General features: G+C 46.0%; 1 protein-coding gene across 2 annotated transcripts in view; it reads right to left on the minus strand.

Annotated features, from left to right (window-relative positions):
• The window catches only part of DPYSL5 (dihydropyrimidinase like 5), an 89,680-nt gene extending 81,648 nt beyond the window's left edge, over positions 1 to 8,032 (minus strand). Inside the window, exon 1 of one of the 2 annotated variants that reach the window (XM_061433051.1) lies at positions 7,641 to 8,032. The gene's annotated coding sequence lies outside the window, so the exon portion shown is untranslated. The remainder of the gene's footprint in view (positions 1 to 7,640) is intronic. The other variant, XM_061433050.1, reaches the window with a different exon arrangement.
• Positions 8,033 to 21,983: the final 13,951 nt, after the last annotated feature.

The following is a 21,983-nucleotide window of genomic DNA, read 5'->3' on the forward strand; positions in this document are numbered from 1 at the left end:
TTTTTAAGTCACCAAAATCACACAATTCAAAATTGCAATTTGACCCAATATAAGAATAGTTAACAGAATAAAAATTGCTTGTTAATCTTATTCAAATCTGACTGGTCATCTCCCAAATGATCTTTGGACCCACAGTGCAACTATAACCTGATTCTCAGCTTTTCCTTAAGAAACAGAAGGAAGTAGCTGTAGCAAGCCCAAGCACAGCCATTAGTTTTAAAATGTTCATTTCAGCTACCTTGGAGTCAGACACAGCCAGAGGTCTATTTTTTACTGAAGAGTAAGAGTTTAAAACCAATCTCTGATCAAGCCACAAGATTATGCCAAGGGCTTCTAAAAATAGTTTAATCACAGCATTGCATGCCTTGGGATTGACTTTTTTAAAAAATTTCACCATTAGTCTTACTATTTGGCATGGTCTACTAAAACATAACATATGCATATCCTTGACCCGAATTCTACTCCTAAATATATAACCAAGAGAAACACGTTTGTTCACCAAAAGATGTGTGCTAGAATAGTCACAATAAAACTATTCACAGTAGCATCAAACAAAAACTAGCTGAATACCCACTAACAACATAATGGATAGTAAATTGTGGTACATTTACACAATGGAATGCTATATGGCAATGAAAATGAGCATATGAAATGCAGCAAATGTAACACTGAGCAAAAGAAGCCACTTTTTGAAAGAGTACCCAGTATATGATTCCATCTGTAAAAAGTTCAAAAATAGGCAAAGCTGATCTATGCTGATAGTGGTTAGAGACCCCGGAGGAAGAGTAGTGACTAGGAGGCGACTGAAGGGGGGCTTTGGGGTATGTGCTAGTAGCCTGTTTCTTGATCAGGTGCGGTTTCATGGCTGTGTTCAGTTTGTGAAAATTCAGTAAGCTATACACTTATGACTTGTATATTTTTGTCTATATCTGTTCGGTTCAGTCCAGTTGCTCAGTTGTGTCCGACTCTTTGTGACCCCATGGACTGCAGCACTCCAAGTACATATATCTGTTACACTTTACTAAAAAGTTAAAAAAAATACTTTAAAAATACACGCTCAGCCCCTCAAACTACTATTTTATGTATGTGTGTGGCCCATATATTCGGCAACATGCCAAACTTAAAACATTCTGAGTAACTTCCTTAAAGTTAAGTTTCACATCTGTTGAAAAAGAGCGGTAAAGGAACAAAAAAGCAGTAAAGGAAAAAATCGGAGACTACATGTGAATTTCATAACAGAATGAATGTATTGATCCACAAAGACATAAATCTGGTTAAAGTGCTAAAAATGAGAAAGGAGGCGACTTCTCCATCAATAGTGGGTCACGCTCTGGGGGATGACAAAGGGAAGGAGAGGACCAGACAAAGGCAGGGAGAATAAAGCCCAAAGGCCTGAGAAACTGGAGGGAGCCCCTGGTGAATCTGAAATCAACAAAGGGAATGCCTGTCAGGGGACACCGAACGGACACAGAGGTAGTGTGACTGGGTCCTGGCACTGCTACTGTGTACAAGACACTTTCACGAGGAGTGGAGACAGTGACAGACCCCAAAATCTTTGCTGAGCCAATGACAATGGACAGCTGTTGGGAGGTAAAGAGTGACACAATACCTAATTCAGAATGCAGATCTTCTCCTGTTGTTTGGTTCTGTTTTTTGGCCGGTCCTGAATGCAGGATCTTAGTTCCCCAACTGAGGATTGAACCTGTGCCTGCTGCTGGTGCCTTCTGCTGGGGAAGTGAGTCTTATCCCCTGGACTGCCAGGGAAGTACCACTCTTGCCTTGATTCAAGAGAATCTAGAATCTAGTCCTTTGTAAAATCTCAAACTCACGAGTCAAATGAAATATTATCTATTAAATGCTTGCTGTGAGCAACAATTTGTGCTAGAAGCTACATGGATGAAAAAGAGAAATCCAAATTGCATTTTCAACATGGTAAGGAGCAGCATTTTGTAGTGGGATACATAGGCCATTGCTAATTCTTTAGTTTATTGCAAATAAGGCTCTTAGCTTGGGGTAGTGTTTAAAAAAGCATGGACCCTGTGATAGTTTTTTTTATGTGTGTGTCACCTTGGCTAGGCTACAGTAGTCATTCAGTCAAACATACATCTATATGTGTTGCTGGGAAGGTATTTTATAGGTATGGTTATGCCAGTTGACTTTAAGATTTTCCCCAATAATGTAGGTGAGCCTCATACAATGTAGTCGAATGTAGCTGAAGGACCTTAAGAGAAAAATCAAGGTTGCCCAAGAAGAGGAAGCAATTTTGCTTTAAGACTAGCCAGTATGGGGTCCTTGCAACATCAGCTCCCACCTGAAAGCTTCCAGCCCACTGGCCTGCCCTACATACATCAGACTTGCCAGCCCCCACAGTCTCATAAGCCAATCCTTATTGGTTCTGTTTCTCTAGAGAACCCTGACTCACATAGACTCTGAGCAGAGTCCTTGGGTGCAAAGCTTTTCTCTGTCTCTTCTCATTTGCTTCATCTGTAAAATGGGGATAGCAACAGTACTGTACTCAACTCACAGGAACTAGAACAACCCCTAGCACAGAGCAAGTACTTTGAAAGTTTTTGTTAAACAGGTAATTCTGTGCTGCTAAGTTTATTTCTTAGTCAGAAAACTTGAGATATTTTTATTCCCAACAATTTGCCATCAACCAAACATGATCACTCTTTCCCACACCAACAACAGAACAGTCTCAGAACAGCCGTCTCAACCAGTTATGGATGCCTGATGTTCTTTAGATGATGTAGGAGCAGGAGCAGTTGCCAAGCCAACTCTATACACAGGGAAGTTTTGGCAAAGCTGGGTCAGAGCAGTTCTGGAACATTCTTAACTCTGCAAGTCCTCAGCTGCTCAAAACAGCTGTGTTTAAGGAGGCTGACAGTCAACACAGAGCTATTCCTACTATTTACAGAGTGGGACCTTCAGAACAGAGTCCTAATCTTTCTTTCTATTCCCACTCTTGATAACCCTATAGCAGCTTACCCTGACCTCTGGGGATGAAAGAGTAAACAGGGAATCAAAGTGTTTTTAGGGGCACACATTCTGGGGTGAGAGTATGATGATGGTGCTGATGGTGATAACTGACATTTATTGAGCACTTACTAGGGGCCAGACTCTGTTCTCAGGCTATACATATGTTAACTCATATAAACCTCACTGAACAAATGAAGAAACTGAGTCCTTAAGAGAAAAATTAGTCGTTGAAGGATGGACAGACAGCAAGTGTCGGTCGGGGCTGGGACTCAACTTCCAGCTTTCTGGCTCAGAGCCAGGCTCTCCTTCCTGTGTACATTGCTTCTGAGTCTGGATTGTAAGGAGGGAGTCCATGTGGAGGAGGCAAAGGAACAGCATAGATATGGGCTGTGATTGATGGGAGGGTGTGAGAGGGTCAGGGGATGCTATGGTTAACTCCATTTATTTTAGATGGAAGAAATTTCTAAGACTGAAATAGAACAAACCATATACAATATTGTTTCATGCAACTCTTTTAAGTATATAATGTGTCTGCTTTAAAGAGTCATACCATAGTATTTGCACCTTTCATTTTCATATAAAAACTTAAGACAAAGTGATCTTGAAATTATTTATTTGTTCACTAGCAGTACAAGAAAATCAATTACCTTCTTACTTGTTTACTCTCATTTGATTTCATTTTATACCAACTTCTCCTTACAGGTTTTCACATTGACAAAGGTTTCCTGTATTATTGTTCTTCTCTAGGTGACTGTCAACTAAGTCTTTAGAAAACTTTTCTGAAATATTTTCTTATAGCTCAGAAATCAAAAATGTGTGAACAGGATTATATTCTATCAGAATTTGGTTAGTTTTGACACCAGAAAGATAGACTGGATCTTACATGCTCTTTTCTAATAGTACCAACTTCCCTGGCTCTCAGTATTAAACTAAATTCTGATTTACTCCAGAAATTTATCCACAGTTGTGATGGCCTTTGGCTTACAGTTCCATTCCCTGAAGCTGAATTTTTGTCAAAGGAGCTATTATCAAAGAGGAGAATTCTCAGCTATCCATGGCAGAAAGACAGTTAGGCAGATGAAGCCTAACCAAGTCCTCAAACCTGATTTTGGCCCATTGTACACACTTGCCTTGCTGGGTAACTGCTTCCCGTGGTGGAAACATGCAATGTATTTCAAATACTATTACCCTGACTTAAATCTGAAGAGGCTATGTTGAAAAAGGCCAAGTGTTCATGTCCCACAAACATCTTTTGTATACCTAGCTGAGGTTTCCAAAGTCAGGGAGATGGGAGTTAAGAATGGCACTCTGTGGACTTCTCTGGTGGTCCAGTGGTTAAGACTCCATGCTTCCGCTGCAGGAGGTGCTGGTTCGGCCCCTGGTCAGGATACTAAGATCTCACATGCTGCCCATGTGGGCACTCTAGAATTCTAGGGACATAAAGTCCTTTTCTACGGCCACCTGCCTCTCCTGTCTGTCTCCCAGGCATTTTCACAGGGCAGGTAGGAGGATACTGCTTTCTATCTTCCCTGCAGAAATGGGCTGGTCATACTAATATTCCTTATCTATGAACTGACTCCCCATGAGGAAAAAATTGGATTGGATGTTCACACAGTGCTCTAAAATAATAGGATTACACCCTTAAGTCCATAAAGTTCTTTCAAGAAGAATAAACCAACAAAATATGTCTCATTGGGAGTTTTTTTCATAAGAAAAAAACCTTTAGTACCAGATTCTGGGTGTTCTAATATAGAGATTCTTGGTTTTCACCTACTCTGGGCCCCTCTGTCCATGGAATTCTCTTGGCAAGAATACTGGAGTGAGTAGCCATTCTCTTCTCCAGGGGATGTTCCCGACCCAGGAATTGAACCCCGGTCTCCCACATTGCAGACAGATTCTTTACTGTTTGAGACACCAGGGATCCAATATAGAGATTCCTGGTTTTCACTTACTCTGGAGATAGATAGGTCTATTATTTTAGTTAAACACATCCAATGAACAACATTCCAGCTAGTCCTTTGTAAATACCGAGAGGCACCTCTGCAAAGCATCGTCATTTAATAAAAGTATCAGGACATAGCCTACTGTTGCTACTGCTGGGTATAGCCCAGGTAGGAAGAATTCACATTGGCAGCTACCATATGTGCTGGGCAATAGGTGACAGTCACATCACAGTCCCTCACCTTATACATCAATCCGAGTAAAATCTTGAGGTTTCAAAGCCAGGTTATGAGAGCCCAAAGGCTCATCAGTCAACTCCAGGCCAAATATGTCACAGCGATTTTTCTTATGATGGTCTGCTTGTCATTGAGCCAAGCTTCTTCCTTCACTTTTGGAATAAAAATGCTTCTGTCTTGTTTTTTGTTTGTTTTGTCTTTTTAAAATGAATGACCATTTAAAAGTATAAGTCTGTGCTAAAGAGTCAGCTTTAATATCAACTAAACAATCATCAAAGAAAATCTGTAAAACTGAATGTTGGTTTCTGGCTGTCATCTCACATGTTAAGACGCTGCTAGCCTGGTGTGAAAGATGCTTAGACAGCAAGCAAGACTGAATGCAAGGAAAGCTCTGTTGAGCTCCTTTTTGTGTTTCCATTTCTGTCCATCTGCTTTCCCATGGGCAAGGAGACGCCTCCTATCACAGAGTCGTCCCTCTCTTAGGTCAGCAGACACTACAAGTGAAATCTGCAAAGGATGGATACACTGGCTTGGGTGTGGTCACCGGCAAAGGGGAAGCACTGGTCCCCTAGCTGCCGGCTTTAAGGCCAGGAGCTGCACCCGTAGCGGGTAATCTCCACGACTGCTTCTCTTCCATTTTATCACAAACCGCACCAGCCCTGATTGCTCCCTCTAAGAACGCACAGCACACGCGTCCGCCTCGTCAGACAAAGCCGGCTGCTCAGGGAGCCCGCTCAGCACCGAGGCGACCTCCACAGGTCTTCCCCCACCCCGACCGTCTCGGTGGTTGGTCAGCAGCAAGGGGCAGGGGGCGGCGCCGCAGCCAGAAGGTACCAAAGCCAGGGGCGGCGTCTGTCTGCGGGTCCCACAGTCTGGGGGGCGGAGATGCGCGACTCACATCAGAGAATTACCAGTGGGGTTTGTTGCCTTAACACAAACCCCAAGAGAAGAGCACGTGCCCTTTGATTTCTCCGGGAGTGTTTTCTGCACTAGAAAACTGCACACTCGAATTCTAGGGGTGCCCTAGCTCCTGGTGCGGAGGACACCAGTGCCGGCTATTGTTCTCCGGGTCTCCCGGGCGGGAGGCGGCCCCCATTTCGCCTCCCTGGCATCACCTGCCGCTGGACCAAGCCTTTCAGCTCTGCGAAGAAAAGGGTGTGCCTGTGGCGCTGCGGATTATCACAAAACCCTAAACGAGTCCCTAAGAGCTGGTGTCAAGCCGGGAGACAAAGCTCCTCGCAGGGACATCCGGCTCGGTCCCCGATCCGCCATCCCGAGTCCGTCGCCGGGTCCAAGAGCCACGCCCAGCCAGCCACAGGACCGCCGGGTCCCTGGCCGGGGCTGAGGGTCTTCTGGCCCGAGACCCGCCTCCCCCCCACCCCCCAGCTGCCTGCCCCTCCCTTCCCCGGAGACCTGCCTCCCCAGGGAGAGCCCTCCCTCTCTTCGCGTGGGTCTCCTCCTCCCCAGCGTCTACTCTTCTCTAACCCAGGCAGTCTCCACCCTCCCACATCCCTCCTCCCCTCCACATTCTTCATCAGCCCCAGCCTCGCCTCGCGCCACCTGCTCCGAGCTCCGACCCTCCCGGCTCAGACCCTTCTCTCTCCTCAAACCTGTCTCCAGTTCCCCCTCCTCCCACCCATCCCTATGTTCCATCCTTTCGCATCTTTGCTCAAACGGAGGCCTTGCCTCCGCCTCTCTCCGTCTCAGCTCCTCTCCAACTCTGACTCCTGCCTCCTCCCCCGGCCTGGGGCGTCGCCCGCCAAGATCGATGCCCCCGGGAGGGCTCCCGCGCTGGGCTCGGGCGAAGGGATCAGCTTGGCGCCCGCTCTGGGCTGGGCAGCGAAAAGCGGCCTTTGTGGTTCAGACAGGTGCCTCCAGAGGCGGCCGGCGAATAGTCCACCCGTTAGCCGGACGTGGACGGGCCGCTGGGTCCGGTCCAGGCTGGGCAAACTCCAACCCGGAGGCGAGAGGGACAGAGGGTGTGTGTGTATGCTGGGGGCGTAGCGGGGAGTGGGGGCGGGCGGTGATCCGTGCGGGTAGAGGACGGCGCCGATTTAAGGTACCGGGCAGGACGGGCCCACGGCCAGAGAAGCCCCCGCCCAGCCCTCCAGCCATTCACTGCACTTCGACGAGGCTGGCTGTCTACTATGTCCTAGGAGCGAACCCCTTCCACCAAGCCAGCCTCCTCACCCCAGTTCTTTGCAATCCCACGAGCATCTATTAAACGCCTACTATGAATAAGGTACCGCTCGGCGCTCCTGGAGCTCTGTGGGCTTACAAAGAGGAACCGATTCGGGTCCCAGTTTAGCCCGAAAAGGCTGCCCCGAATTCCAAACCACACCTCCCGCCGCGTTCCCACCAGCCGGTTCCCTAGGCGCACTCCGACCCCGGCCCTATTGTGCTCCTCCCAGAGAAACAGACTGTGTGAGACGGACGTCTCAGGCCGGGGAGAATAAGCCCACCGCCCGCCCTGCCATCACCCACTCCTCCGGGATGCCGCGGCTGCGGGGTTCTGTCGGTGGGTGGGTTCTCCTCCTGTCTCGCCGCGGCGCCGGCGCTGCGGGTGCTCAGGGCGGCGCGGCTGCACGCGCGCTCGCTCGATCGCCGCCTTGGCGCGCGGGGGCTCCGAAGTCCGAAGCCGCGAGCGGGGGAGGGGACTTGGGTGGGGGCTGGAGGAGGCCTCCGCCAATCACTGGAGCGACAGCTCCTCCCCAGCGCTCCCCACCTCGCGCTAGCAGGTTAGGGGGAGGCGGGGACCGGCGGCGCCTTGCATCCTCGGCGGCGCGCGCGGCCACCGCCTGGGGACTACAACTCCCGACAGGCCCTGCCGAGGGGCCAGGGTCCGAGAGGGGACGAAGGGCGCGGCTCGAGAACCAGCCGACCCCCGGGTGCCCTTGTCCGCGTTCCTTCGGATTTCCATGGTGACTCAATACACTTCACAAAGCCCGCGCTCTTGGACGCGCTGATGCACAGGTCCCCTGGGACGGCTACTGCGTCCCCTCCCCCCGCAGGACCCCACCCGAGAGGCTGGAACAATGTCCTCGTCGCCTCTCCCCGGCTGCTGGCTGCTGCCGGGCCTGCCCTTCTCTGCAGGCCGGGCTAAGGCCGCCTGATTACCGCCAAGATCCAATCCTACCCTGGGCGCCCGGCGGAATTGTAGGATAGAGAGGGCGGGATGTAGTTATAGGAAGATGTTCCCATGTACAACGTGATCTGCCACGCGGGGCCACCTCAGTTCTCATCTGTCCCTTCTGGGGCCTCGAACCTGGAGTTCATGCTATCGGCTACCGCTTCTCCATTCAGGGCTCTCAGGTCCAAGCTGCCCGTCGAGTTTCTGAAACCTCCTATCAGGGCATGGTGAAGCCTTTGGAAATGTTTTGTAACTCAATTTACCTTCGCTTCACCCTTTTTCTTCAACTTTTGCATACACACATAATCTAACAAAATCACAAGTCTAAAAAGGGGAGGATCACCAGGCCTTTACCTCCTTCCAAATAGCCTCTCAACTCTTTACCAGTTATCTATTGTTTCCTGTAGTTGTAATAATAGCTTAGATACAGTTCAGTAATTTGCCTGTTTTCACTTAATGCGTTACTATTGATAAGTGTTAAAATGCAGCATTGAGTCCTCATTCCAACCCCGGGGAACCCCAAGGGGCTGCTGCAGAAGCACCTCCCCAGCAGGGCCCCTGGGAAGTGGTGAAGATGAGGGAGTTCCCTGACTGTAGCTGCACAACCATGGCCCCAAGAGAGGTTTCTCCCGGCAGGATATTTTCAAACAAAACTGTACTTCATTACACCAGAAGGCCTTCCCACCGACCACCACACCCCAACCCCCTCTCAGCAAAATCTGAGGGTGCCTGGCCTCCAGAGAGCCCATTGAAGTGAGGTCTCCTTGGGTCACTTGCTCTGTACTCCTTTGCTGTAGGCTCAGAGCTTGCAGCCCACCAGGCTGGCAGTTGGACCTCACTTCTGGATTACCACCACAGAGCCTCCACTTCTCCTGGGACGAAAGTTTTCTTTTCCACTCCCTCTCACATCCTGAGCTTATTTATGCAGGGAGACCAACTTCCATCCCCCACCCCCGGCCCCCACTAAGCATTGTTAGTTGCTCAGTCTCCAAGTCATGTCCAACCATTTGCGACTCCATGGACTGCAGCACATCAGGCTTCCTGGACTATCACTATCTCCTGGGGTTTCCAAAATCTCACGTTCATTGTGTAGGTGATACCATCCAACCATCTTATCCTCTGTCACCCCCCTTCTCCTCTTGCCCTTAATCTTTCCCAGCATCAGGGTATTTTCCAATGAGTCGGCTCTTCATATCAGGTGGCCAAAGTATTGGAACTTCAGCTGACGACCTCAAAGCATTTCTAACCCAGACGAGGAGGATGGAATGTGCTTGTGAAAACATGGAGCAAATGGCTCCTCCTTCCGCCACTGCTCCAGCTTGTGGAAGTACCAAGGGATTCCTCTAGGCTGGCCAACTTCTGCTGCTGTCCCAGGGATTTGGGTAAAATGGGTTGAACTTGAGGGAGGTGGAGTGGAGCCGGCTCAGGGCAGCGGGGTCCACTTGGACGGTCCACTTGCACAGTCCAGGCTGCACTTTTTGCCTAAGGAGGAGGGAGCCCTCTAGTGGCAGTAAACTTTCTCTGCAGCATTTAATAGACTTCACGTTTGGACTTCAGCTTCTTTGCTGTCTTGGGTGGGCCTGCCTCCCCAGGTCAGAAAAGAGCTGCCTAGAAGTTATTTGTTGGCCTGGGGCATTGCTGAAAGTCACATCCAAACATGAGGTTGTAAATGGTCCCAGTAGTTGATTTTAGTTTTATGTATTTTTAACTTAGGCTCTATCTCTTGGAAAGTAGAAGGAAAACAGGACTTGGGGTTCACAGATTTCTAGGTTGGAATCTTTGCTCTACTTTCTGGATACTTGACTTTGAGAGGGTTACTTGGTCCATCTGAACCTTAGCTCCCCAGAGTGTGGGGACCATGTGTGTGTGCTAAATCGCTTCAGTCGTGTCTGACTCTGTGCGACCCTATAGACTGCACCCCGCCAGGTTCCTCTGTCCATGGGATTCTCCAGGCAAGAAAACTGGAGTGGGTTGCCATGTCTTTTCCAGAGCATCTTCCCGACGCAGGGGTAGAACGTGCATCTTTTAATGTCTCTGCTTTGTCAGGGGGGTTCTTGACTGATCAGCCACCTGGGAAGCCGAGTGTGGGGACCATAATACATTTTTTTAACCTTGCTGTAATAATTACATGAGGAAATGCATATAAAAGGCATAGTACACTACCTAATATATAGCATACACTCAACAAATGTAGCTATTATTGTTCATTTATTTAACAATAAGTGGTTATTGAACAATGCGCTACCGTTATAACAGCCATGAAAGGAAGTATGTTGTGACTTTTATTGTAAAGCTCCCATGACCAGCTTAGGTGAAGTGGAATGGCAATTCAGGCAAGAGAAAAATCAGTTCTGAACAGATCATCAGCTGGATTTGGATGTCACCTGGATATTGACTTGCTGAATTCTTCTAAGCAGAGGTCTGAGATTCCAGGATGAAGGAGTAAAAGTCTGTGGGTAGTGAAGCTGAGGGGAAGACAGCTGAGGATTCCATCATGGCTTAAAAGTCAAGTTCGTGGATGGAGGTAGGAAGAGAGGGGAATGGTAAGGTAGGCTGGAGTCAGGGCCTTCACAAAACTCAGGACCACTGGCTTTTATGAGAAAATGTGTTAGGGGTTCCAAATTGCCTTAACAGCAAGTTTTTTCTTTTTCCAAGAGTTTTTTGTTTATTTTTCTAAGTTTTTTTTTTTTTTTAATGTCAACCTTTTCTAAAGTCTTTATTGAATTTGTTGCAATGTTGTTTCTGTTTTATGTCCTGGTTTTTTGGCCTTGAGGCATGTGGGATCTTAGCTTCCCAACCAGGGATCGAACCAACACACCACCCCCACCCCTCCCCCACCACGTGGCACCAGAAGGCAAAGTCTTAACCACTCAACCACCAGGGAAGTCTCCTATAGCAATATTCTGAATAATTGGCATGGAAAAGACTAAAAAGGGAGGGAGGAAAGACTAGTAGGTGTTATTTGTTTGGTTTTTAAATGTTTATTTGTTTGGCTGCACTGGGTCTTAGTTGCCACATTTGGGATCTTTAGTTGCAGCAAGTGAATGCTCAGTTGCTGTATATGAGGTCTATTTCCCTGACCAGGGATTAAACCCGGGCCCCCTGCATTGGGAGCTCAGAGTCTTAGCCACTGGATCACCAGGGAAGTCTCTAGGTAGGTGTTTTTAGAACACATGTGAGCCTTTCCACCACCCCACATATGGCAGTAGCACTGCTCATTTCTTGCAGACGAGGAGATCTGCATCCCGAGACTCAGAGCAGCAGAACCATGTTATTCCGGGCCACATCTGCCTGATGCAAAGCTGAGCTCTTCCTGCTCCAGCCTGCCCTCCTCTACAGAAGGTGACAGACTGTAGTGACTATGAATGAGTGACTCTCAAGGGAAGCCGAGACAAGTCACTGGCGCCCAGAGATTCCTCCTACAGTTTCACCTGTTCCTCCTCAAGGTACCCTCTGAGAAGGGTGTTCTCCAGCATCCCTGAGGACCTTCGTGCTAAATTTCTTCCTCTGCTTTCTCTTTCCACCTCTTCCCTCGGCTCATATTCCACGATAACCTACTCTGGAGAACTCATTAGCTGTTAAAAAAAAGAATTGTGAGCCAGCAGTCAAAGTTCTATATTCAGGTCAGCACCACTGGGCAGGGGCCAAAAAGGCATCAGAAAGATGGACAAATGGACATTGTGAGAAAACAAAGGAAGCATGAAGAAGATCAGATAAACAAACAGGAACAGAGGAGAGTGAGACTGGAAGTTTCAGGCCCCAGAGCTGTGGCCACCCAGCCTGACACAGAGTCAGGGGAGAGGAGACCTGGGGAGGCTGGGGGTGGCGGTGCTTGAGCTGAAAACAGCAAAGTAAATTCCTGTGGCTTATCACTACCCTTGAAATGCTGATGAGCTCTTCAAAAATTTAAATCTTTCCTTCTGACCTTGGAAACCTTTTATTTTATTTTATTTTTTAATAATTAATTAATTTTTAATTGGAGGATGATTGCTTTACAATATCGTGTTGATTTCTGCCATATATCAATATGAATCGCCATGGGTATATGTATGTCCCTTCCCTCTTGAACCTCCTTCCCACCTCCCACCCCCTCCCACTCCTCTCCCTTTATTTTTAAATTTCAAAGTTTAGTTTTGAAATGAAAGCTTGTCTTCTCTTGGAAACTGAATGATCGTAAACCACCCTAAAGAAGGGATCATTGGATGCTTCCAAATGCCCTGACCCCATTGTGGAAATCTACAGTTTTAAATTTGTATTTGTTTCACACTCATATGAAGATTCTTCAAGCCAGAAGGAACCTAGAAATTTCATAGTCTCACAATACCAACATTATACCGATAAGGATAAAGGGGCTTTGTTTTAAGCCATTTTCTCCCTTAAAATTCAATCTAACTATTAGCAAGATTAATAGGACAAGAAACACAACTTAAATATATACAAACACCTTCAGAGAACAAAAGCGTTACTCTGAGAGTCAGATCTTTAATCATCTTTTTGTTCCCCACCTGTCACCCTCCACAACGCAATACATTATTAACCCTTGACCAGAGCTGAGGAGCTGAGAATATTGGAAAGAATCCCCTCACTCTAGCCACCAAGATGGAGTTGGATTTTCATTTGTCAAATGAGTCCAAAGAAATATCAATACAACAGTTAAAACAAACCAACCACCCATTACTGCCTTCATCTGATTTTTTTCTGGTACTCCTTTATGAAACCAGCCCTTCTGTTGGGCTATTTTCCCCTCTATAGTTGCATTAATCAAAACCTTTCTCAATAGGAATTAAAGCAAATATTTATCTAGCCTTTCCTGCATATTTTATGTAAATATTTTAATCCCTTTAAGAGAAAGATATTGATACCCACTTTATGGAGGAGGGAAGAAAGTGAAAGTCACTCAGTCAACTCTTTGGGACCCCATGGACTATACAGTTCATGGAATTTTCCAGGCCAGAGTACTGGAGTGGGTAGCCTTTCCCTTCTCCAGGGTATCTTCCCAACCCAGGGATCAAACCAGGTCTCCTGCATTGCGGGCGAATTCTTTGCCCACTTGTGGAAGTGGGAAGGGAAGTGGAAGTGGGAAGCCCATTTGTGGAAGGAAAGAGGGAAACAGGATCTCAAAGGCGAGGAACTCACCCAGAGTCCAACAGCTCAAAGGGGTGGAGTTGAGATCAAGATCCAGGTCTGACTACAGGATCCCACACTGCTTTGTTATTGAACATTATTCTGTTCACACTTGCCCTTTTCTCAAACCTACAATGGTAATTTAGGTTCACATTGTAATATTCAGGGTGGCAGTCATCCCACCCAGCTTGGAGACTTTGTTGAATTTGATTAGTTTGCCTCTCCACTTTCAGAAGAGCCCCGATGGAGGCTCTGTAAGGTACTAGGGAGCCAGGTGTCCCGCTTTTCAATCTTACAGTGTCCTGGAGCATGTAGAAGGACTTGGTTTGTGTGGCCAGTAGGTCAAATGCCTGGGTGACCCAGAATGAGCCTCTTCCCTCAGCTGAAACTCTGCTTTCCAACTGTTCAATTCAGTTCAGTCGCTCAGTCGTGTCCAACTCTTTGCGACCCCATGGACTACAGCATGCCAGGCCTCCCTGTCCATCACCAACTCCCGGATTTTACTCAAACTCATGTCCGTTGAGTTGGTGATGCCATTCAACCATCTCATCCTCTGTTGTCCCCTTCTCCTCCCGCCTTCAATTTCATTAACTGTAGGGCAGTGATTATCCACTCTGTTATTGTGAGGGTCAAAAGAGGCAGAATGAAGGCCCAGACTTTGGAAGGGAGGGGCACTTTTTGGACACCTGCCTGAATCATTCACTTAGCCGTGAGATCAAGTGATGCTGCATCTCCAAGTCTCAGTATCCTTCGCTGCACAAGGAGGACAGTTCAGGGCCTAGCCATAGGGTGCTTGTGGGGAGCAAGTGCAATAATGTACAAGGTGTCATGGATTATGCATTGTGTTTGGTGTTCATTCGATGGCTTATAATTAACAGGTGAAAAATTAACTGTGTAATCAGATCAGATCAGATCAGTTGCTCAGTCATGTCCGACTCTTTGAGACCCCATGAATCGCAGCATGCCAGGCCTCCCTGTCCATTACCAACTCCCGGAGTTCACTGAGACTCACGTCCATCGAGTCAGCGATGCCATCCAGCCATCTCATCCTCTGTCATCCCCTTCTACTCCTGCCCCCAATCCCTCCCAGCATCAGAGTCTTTTCCAATGAGTCAACTCTTCACATCAGGTGGCCAAAGTACCGGAGTTTCAGCTTTAGCATCATTCCTTCCAAAGAAATCCCAGAGCTGATCTCCTTCAGAATGGACTGGTTGGATCTCCTTGCAGTCCAAGGGACTCTCAAGAGTCTTCTCCAATACCACATTTCAAAAGCATCAATTCTTTGGTGCTCAGCCTTCTTCACAGTCCAACTCTCACATCCATACATGACCATAGGAAAAATCATAGCCTTGACTAGACGAACCTTTGTTGGCAAAGTAATGTCTCTGCTTTTGAATATGCTATCTAGGTTGGTCATAACTTTCCTTCCAAGGAGTAAGTGTCTTTTAATTTCATGGCTGCAGTCACCATCTGTAGTGATTTTGGAGCCCAGAAAAATAAAGTCTGACACTGTTTCCACTGTTTGCCCATCTATTTCCCATGAAGTGGTGGGACCGGATGCCATGATCTTCGTTTTCTGAATGTTGAGCTTTAAGCCAAGTTTTTCACTCTCCACTTTCACTTTCATCAAGAGGCTTTTGAGTTCCTTTTCACTTTCTGCCATAAGGGTGGTGTCATCTGCATATCTGAGGTTATTGATATTTCTCCCGGCAATTTTGATTCCAGCTTGTGTTTCTTTTAGTCCAGCGTTTCTCATGATGTACTCTGCATATAAGTTAAATAAACAGGGTGACAATATACAGCCTTGATGTACTCCTTTTCCTATTTGGAACCAGTCTGTTGTTCCATGTCTAGTTCTAACTGTTGCTTCCTGACCTGCATACAAATTTCTCAAGAGGCAGATCAGGTGGTCTGGTATTCCCATCTCTTTCAGAATTTTCCACAGTTTATTGTGATCCACACAGTCAAATGCTTTGGCATAGTCAATAAAGCAGAAATAGATGTTTTTCTAGAAGTCTCTTGCTTTTTCTATGATCCAGCGGATGTTGGCAATTTGATCTCTGGTTCCTCTGCCTTTTCTAAAACCAGCTTGAACATCAGGAAGTTCACGGTTCACATATTGCTGAAGCCTGGCTTGGAGAATTTTGAGCATTACTTTACTAGCGTGTGAGATGAGTGCAATTGTGCGGTAGTTTGAGCATTCTTTGGCATTGCCTTTCTTTGGGATTGGAATGAAAACTGACCTTTTCCAGTCCTGTGGCCACTGCTGAGTTTTCCAAATTTGCTGGCATATTGAGTGCAGCACTTTCACAGCATCATCTTTCAGGATTTGAAATAGCTCCACTGGAATTCCATCACCTCCACTAGCTTTGTTCGTAGTGATGCTTTCTAAGGCCCACTTGACTTCACATTCCAGGATGTCTGGCTCTAGGTCAGTGATCACACCATTGTGATTAAGCACCATACAATTGAAATGTACTGTTATAGCAGATTACCTACTTTTGTAGGGGTTATGAGGAGTTAATAAATCAGATCTGCTCTATTAACTGCTCACAAATTATTAGTAATTATTCTCATTATTATCCAAGCACAGACCACCACCTGCCTCCCTCTCCTGTCCTTTTCTGGCAAGGACACAGTGTACCAAGACTTCTGGGCTTAACATTCAGTGCCCTCCTCCCTTCAGAGAGCCAGGGGACCACAGCCAGGGACTCCCCAAAGAGGAGGATTAGAACAGTGGCCATCAGCCCACCAGTGGGTGCTTTACATCTTGGGTACCAGAACCAGAAGGTGGACAAACACACGATTTTCCCTTTGACTCACTCCAGCTTTTTTCTCTTAGGGAGGAGCCTGTGCTCAGGCTGGCTACAATTTAAGAATTCTTTGAGACATGTCAGCAGAGCTTTGTTCTGGGAATGGGGCCCATTTGAATCCAGGCAAGGCGCCCAGGGACCAGACAATACCTTAGGGCACTAATCAAGTGAGAACATTTATGAAATTACTGAACTTTTTGTTGAATATAAAGCACTATATCAACACTAGTTATTATTATCATTATGATTTGACCTGAGGTCCAAAGAATCCTCTGGTTTTGCTCTCTTTTTGGCGTGTGTTTGGGGGAGTTGGTCAGCAGCCCTTACATATCACTTGAATTGATAGAAATTATGACAGGTATAATTTGTAAAATCTGTCATTCCACTAGACTCCATGTACAGATGAATTAAAGAATTAAGTTTATCAAAGAAAATTCTTCCAGACAAATGCACCACTTTTTCTGAAAATGGAAATTTAAATTTCAAACTGACTTAAGATGGAGAAGGAGGTTTGTTTACTTGTTTGAGGATCCTTCATATTGAGTATGTAAGGGAGAAAATCAAATCAGAATTTGCCATGCTATGAAAAGGAAAAAACCCTAAGGACTAGGCCTAATCTTGTATGTGGAATGCTTTATCCACCCATCAAGTTTCGTGTGCTTATTCAAATCTAGGTAGGTCCCTGAAGAGGAGTAGGGTCCCTGCCCAGCAGCCAGCACGGACAGGTGGTATTAACAACATAAGTGCCTTCAGGTGCTTGATCTCATGAGGAAATACATTCACAATAGGCTCTGCAGATGCAACCTGGAAGAGCCACATGCTCTGTACAAGTCTCCCAGCCTGGTTCCTGGACCAGCATGGTCAGAGGTTTACCCTCTGAGCAATGTGAGCACCAAAGGGTACCTTCAAAGGTCTTCAAGGTAAATTGTGTACTTCTTTTTCCTTGGTTCTGTTGTGTTAAGGTCTCCAGCCCATCTCTATCTATCTCAATGTGTCTAAAATAAGAGTTTCTCATTATATATACATATATATTTTTTTTCCCTTAATCATTCTGTAAATTTTTTCCCCAGAAAGTATAGATTTGATGTGGAGAAGATTCTTTTCTATTACATTGTGGATCACAATAAACTGTGGAAAATTTTGAAAGAGATGGAAATACAAGACCACCTCACCTGCCTCTTGAGAAACCTGTATGCAGGTCAGGAAGCAACAGTTAGAACTGGACATGGAACAACAGACTGGTTCCAAATAGGAAAAGGAGTATGTCAGGGCTGTATATTGTCACCCTGCTTATTTAACTTATATGCAGACTACATCATGAGAAATGCTGGGCTGGAGGAAGCACAAGCTGGAATCAAGATCGCTGGGAGAAATATCAATAACCTCAGATATACAGATGACACCACCCTTATGGCAGAAAGTGAGGAAGAACTAAAGAGCCTCTTGATGAAAGTGAAAGAAGAGAGTGAAAAAGTTGGCTTAAAGCTCAACATTCAGAAAACTAAGATCATGGCATCCAGTCCCAACACTTCATGGCAAACAGATGGGAAAACAGCGGACACAGTGGCTGACTTTATTTTTCTGGGCTCCAAAATCACTGCAGATGGTGATTGCAGCCATGAAATTAAAAGACGCTTACTCCTTAGAAGGAAAGTCATGACCAACCTAGACAGCATATTAAAAAGCAGAGACATTACTTTGCCAACAAAGGTCCATATAGTCAAGGCTATGGTTTTTCCAATGGTCATGTATGGATGTGAAAGTTGGACTATAAAGAAGGCTGAGCGCCGAAGAATTGATGCTTTTGAACTGTGGTGTTGGAGAAGACTCTTGAGAGTCCCTTGGACTGCAAGGAGATCCAACCAGTCCATCCTAAAGGAGATCAGTCCTGGGTGTTCATTGTAAGGACTGATGTTGAAGCTGAAACTCCAGTACTTTGGCCACCTGATGTGAAGAGCTGACTCATTTGAAAAGACCCTGCTGCTGGGAAAGATTGAGGGCAGGAGGAGAAGGGGACGACAGAGGATGAGATGGTTGGATGGCATCACCAACTCAATGGACATGGGTTTGGGTGGACTCCGGGAGTTGGTGATGGACCGGGAGGCCTGGCATGCTGCAGTTCATGGGGTTGCAAAGAGTCGGACATGACTGAGCAACTGAACTGAACTGAACTGAATAAAAATTTGTTGAAGTCCTACTATGTTCCAGATTTTATGGCAAGAACCATGTGAAATATGAAAATTAAGTTGTGGTTCTTACCCTTGGAGAACTTAAGACCTTGTGGAAGAGACAGACAGCTATAATAGAAGACAGACGAAGGTACAGGGTATAATATAGATATAAAGAAATTTCTATTAGTAAAAGATTACACAAAGAAGTATGGTAGCACTTTATCAAATGGTCAATATCAGTTGTCTTTGGATGATAAAGTTTTCAGAATTTTAGTTTTCTATTTTTCCAATTCTTCCAAGTTAAAAAAAATCAACATGTATTACCTTTTAAAAATTAGTAAACTTTGCTTTTTACAGCAGTTTTAGAGGTACAGAAAAATTAAGCAGATAAAACAGTTTCCATATATCTTCCAAGACATGTAACATAAACACACACCACAGAATTTTCCTTATTATTAACATTTTACATCAGTGTAGTGTATTTGTTACAATTATTTGTCATATCTTGTTACATTAAAAAAAAAATTGACCCCTTTATCAGTATGTAATGAATCTCTTTATCTCTGATAATTTTCCTGTTCAGAAGTCTCTTTGTCTAAGATTAACATGGTCACTTCAATTTTACTTTGATTAGTGTTACCATGGTGTATCTTTTTCTATCTTTTTACCTTTAATCTGTCTATGTCTTTATACTTAAAGTGAGTTTCTTGTAGACAGCATGTGGTCAGGTCTTTTTTTTTTTGACTCACTTTGACAATTTTTGTCTTTTAATTGGTATCCTTAGAACATTCACACTTAAAGTGACTCTTGATATATTTGGATTAATATCTACCATATTTGTTGAAAGCCAGACATGATGCATTGGCAGGAGAAACTGAGGTAGGGCTTCCCTGGTGGCTCAGTGGTAAAGAAACTGTCTGCCAATGCAGGAGATACGGGTTCAACCCCTGGCTCAGGAAGATCCCATATGTCATGGGACAACTAAACCCATACACCATGACTACCGAGCCAGTGCTCTAGAGCCTGTGATCCACAACTACTGAGCCCATGCACCAAAAATACTGAAGTCCACATGCCTAGAACCCGTGTTCCACAAGAGAAACCACTGCAATGAGAAGCCTGTGCGCTGCTATGAGTAGCCCCCACTTACCACAACTGGAGAAAGCCCACATGCAGCAATGAAGACCCTGCACGGTCATAAATAAATAAATCTTTTAAAAAAGAGAAAGAGAGAAACTGAGGTAGTTAAGCTTTCAGTAGAAGGCTTTGTGTTCATCTGTGTAGAAGCTGGGCTGTGTTGAATAATCATTACAGGCGCCAAAGATTGTTTCCTCTAATTTCTTTGTTTATTGTCTTCCCCTGTTATCTTTGGATTTCCCTAGGAACACTTTCTTAAATAGATTCTGTGACTTGCAGCTTTTTCAGTTGTGATCTGCTATTATTGTCCTGGGGCCTGTTGATGTGGTGGAAATGTGTTGGTAAGTGTTCTGTCATCCTATGATTAAATCTCATTCCCTTTTTTTTTTTAGCAGGACTGAGTTCCTGCGTTATGACTTGCAGAAACAATTCTAAAGCTTTTTTTCTCTCTTTCCTTACATGAGACAGGAAGTCTACAGGGGACCAGAGCTAGATATTTGCCCTTTTCTCAAGTAAGATAAGGCTCTGGTGGAGTTTCCCCTGGAAGGCCCTTATTATGAATAACCCTCTAGGCTTATTTCAACGTAGTTACTTTTCCCATCCCCTGCCGGAAACACAAGGGGAATTTTCTCCGGTTTTCACCATGAGAACTTTAGTGGGGTTCCTGAAAGTAAAACCTATAGAAGTATGGGGGCTGCTCTGAATGTCTACTCTGCTATAGGCTGAATGTTTGCATTACCAAGTCAGTAGCCTGGGCTAACATTATCCATCTCTCAAGGTCATTTAAGGATGGATGACACAGCGCCTGCAGCAGTAGGCCCCTCAGTGTTTGGTGGCTATGACTCAGGAGACCGAGAATGGTGCCTGTGAGCAGCTGCAATGCAAAGAGTGAAGTGAAAGTTTGCCTGTGGGCTCAAGAGTATGGGGTGAAAAGACAGAAGCAACCACTGTCCACAGTCCAGGGGAAACTTATCAGGGAGAGGAAGGGCCAGCAGGGCTAAGAGGAGCGGCAGCAGGGTTTGGGGAAAGGTTTTTTCAGCTTCAAAGACACGGCCATGTGAAGAGCAAGAAGCTGAATGCAAAAGCGAGGCAGAGGTGCAGAGGATCGAAGAAGGTGAGTCCTGGGACAAAGAGAGAGGAGAAGGCTTTGAGAATACAGGAAGAATTTAGGGGAGTCCCTGGAAGGAGAAACTGGCAAACATGACGGTGTGTGGAGGTTCCAGTGTACAGCACTGCACAATGGGAAAGTCCTCACTTAGGAAAGGCAGTTTAGGCTCCCTGGGCCCCCACTTACCCATCTGTAAAATGGGGTCAGCCTCGCCTGTTTACTGCTCAGAATGCCACTGAGGAGGTGAGCAGAAGTCTCTTGTTAGAACATATAGAATTATGAAGTCTCAGAGATTGATGTCAAATAGAACTCATAGGTGAAATGTTTTTTCCCACCACTGGCTTCTTTCTCTGAAAAGTTTAGAGGAAATTATTTTCAAGTGCTTTGATCTTCTTGGCAGAAAGACACCAAATAAATTCGAGATGTTATGGTACGTCAGTGTCTCTGCTTGGGAACTGAGGGTGACCGATTTTATTCAATAGCTAGTGACAACCTTTCAGAGTTGCTTAAACCACTTAAGCCCCACCCAAGTCCTAGCCCCCAAGGCCACTACCCTCTGAGCCTTTCTCATGTAACCATCCTGAAATAGGGCTGTGAAGGTGATTTTTAAGGCCGACACCTTGTTTATGTGGCCAAGACTCCTTGGTGGGTACCATGGTGTCCAAGTCTGTGACTTGGGTATAAGACGCCACACGGCCACTCAGCCTCCCTGAACGCATTGCTATGGAACTGTGATGACACTAGCCACTGCTGCCATTCATGGGGTGGTGGGCGCTGCCAGAGCCTGCAGTGGGGCTAACAGGGGATGAGTAGCTTGCCTGGGTCACAGAGCCACAGTCAGAGTCGGGCTTCAGACTGTCTGTGCCAGGCCTGCGTTCCTTCCTACTCTGGTGATCTCATTATCTCATGTGCAACAACCCCCCTCCGAGTTGTCAGGAAGAACATGTGTGTCTCAGCCATGTGAAAGGATAGGAAGGTTCTTTACCAATGTGTTTGGCCTCTCTTTTTACAGTCATTTTCTAATTTAAATGCCTGCACACTTGTCATGATCTAATTGGGTTGCTTTCCCTTTAGGTTTCTCCCTGGGCTGGAGGCCTGCTGTTCTTGCCTGCCAGGAGGTCAGAGGTGAGCCTGGGACTTGCAGAGCTCTCTTCCAGCTGTGAGTTCTACAGTTTTCCTTCTGAATCAACATCCTCTGCCCCAGAGGTGCCAGTGGAAAAGTCCAAGGGTTTCTGGGACTCTCTCCCAAGTGCATCAGGGACTCCCAGATGACTCAGTGGTAAAGAACCCACCTGCCAGTGCAGGAGACACGAGAGATGTGGGTTCGATCCCTGGGTTGGGAAG

Source organism: Bos javanicus, chromosome 11, assembly GCF_032452875.1.
Source record: "Bos javanicus breed banteng chromosome 11, ARS-OSU_banteng_1.0, whole genome shotgun sequence".
Taxonomy (NCBI): Eukaryota; Metazoa; Chordata; class Mammalia; order Artiodactyla; family Bovidae; genus Bos; species Bos javanicus.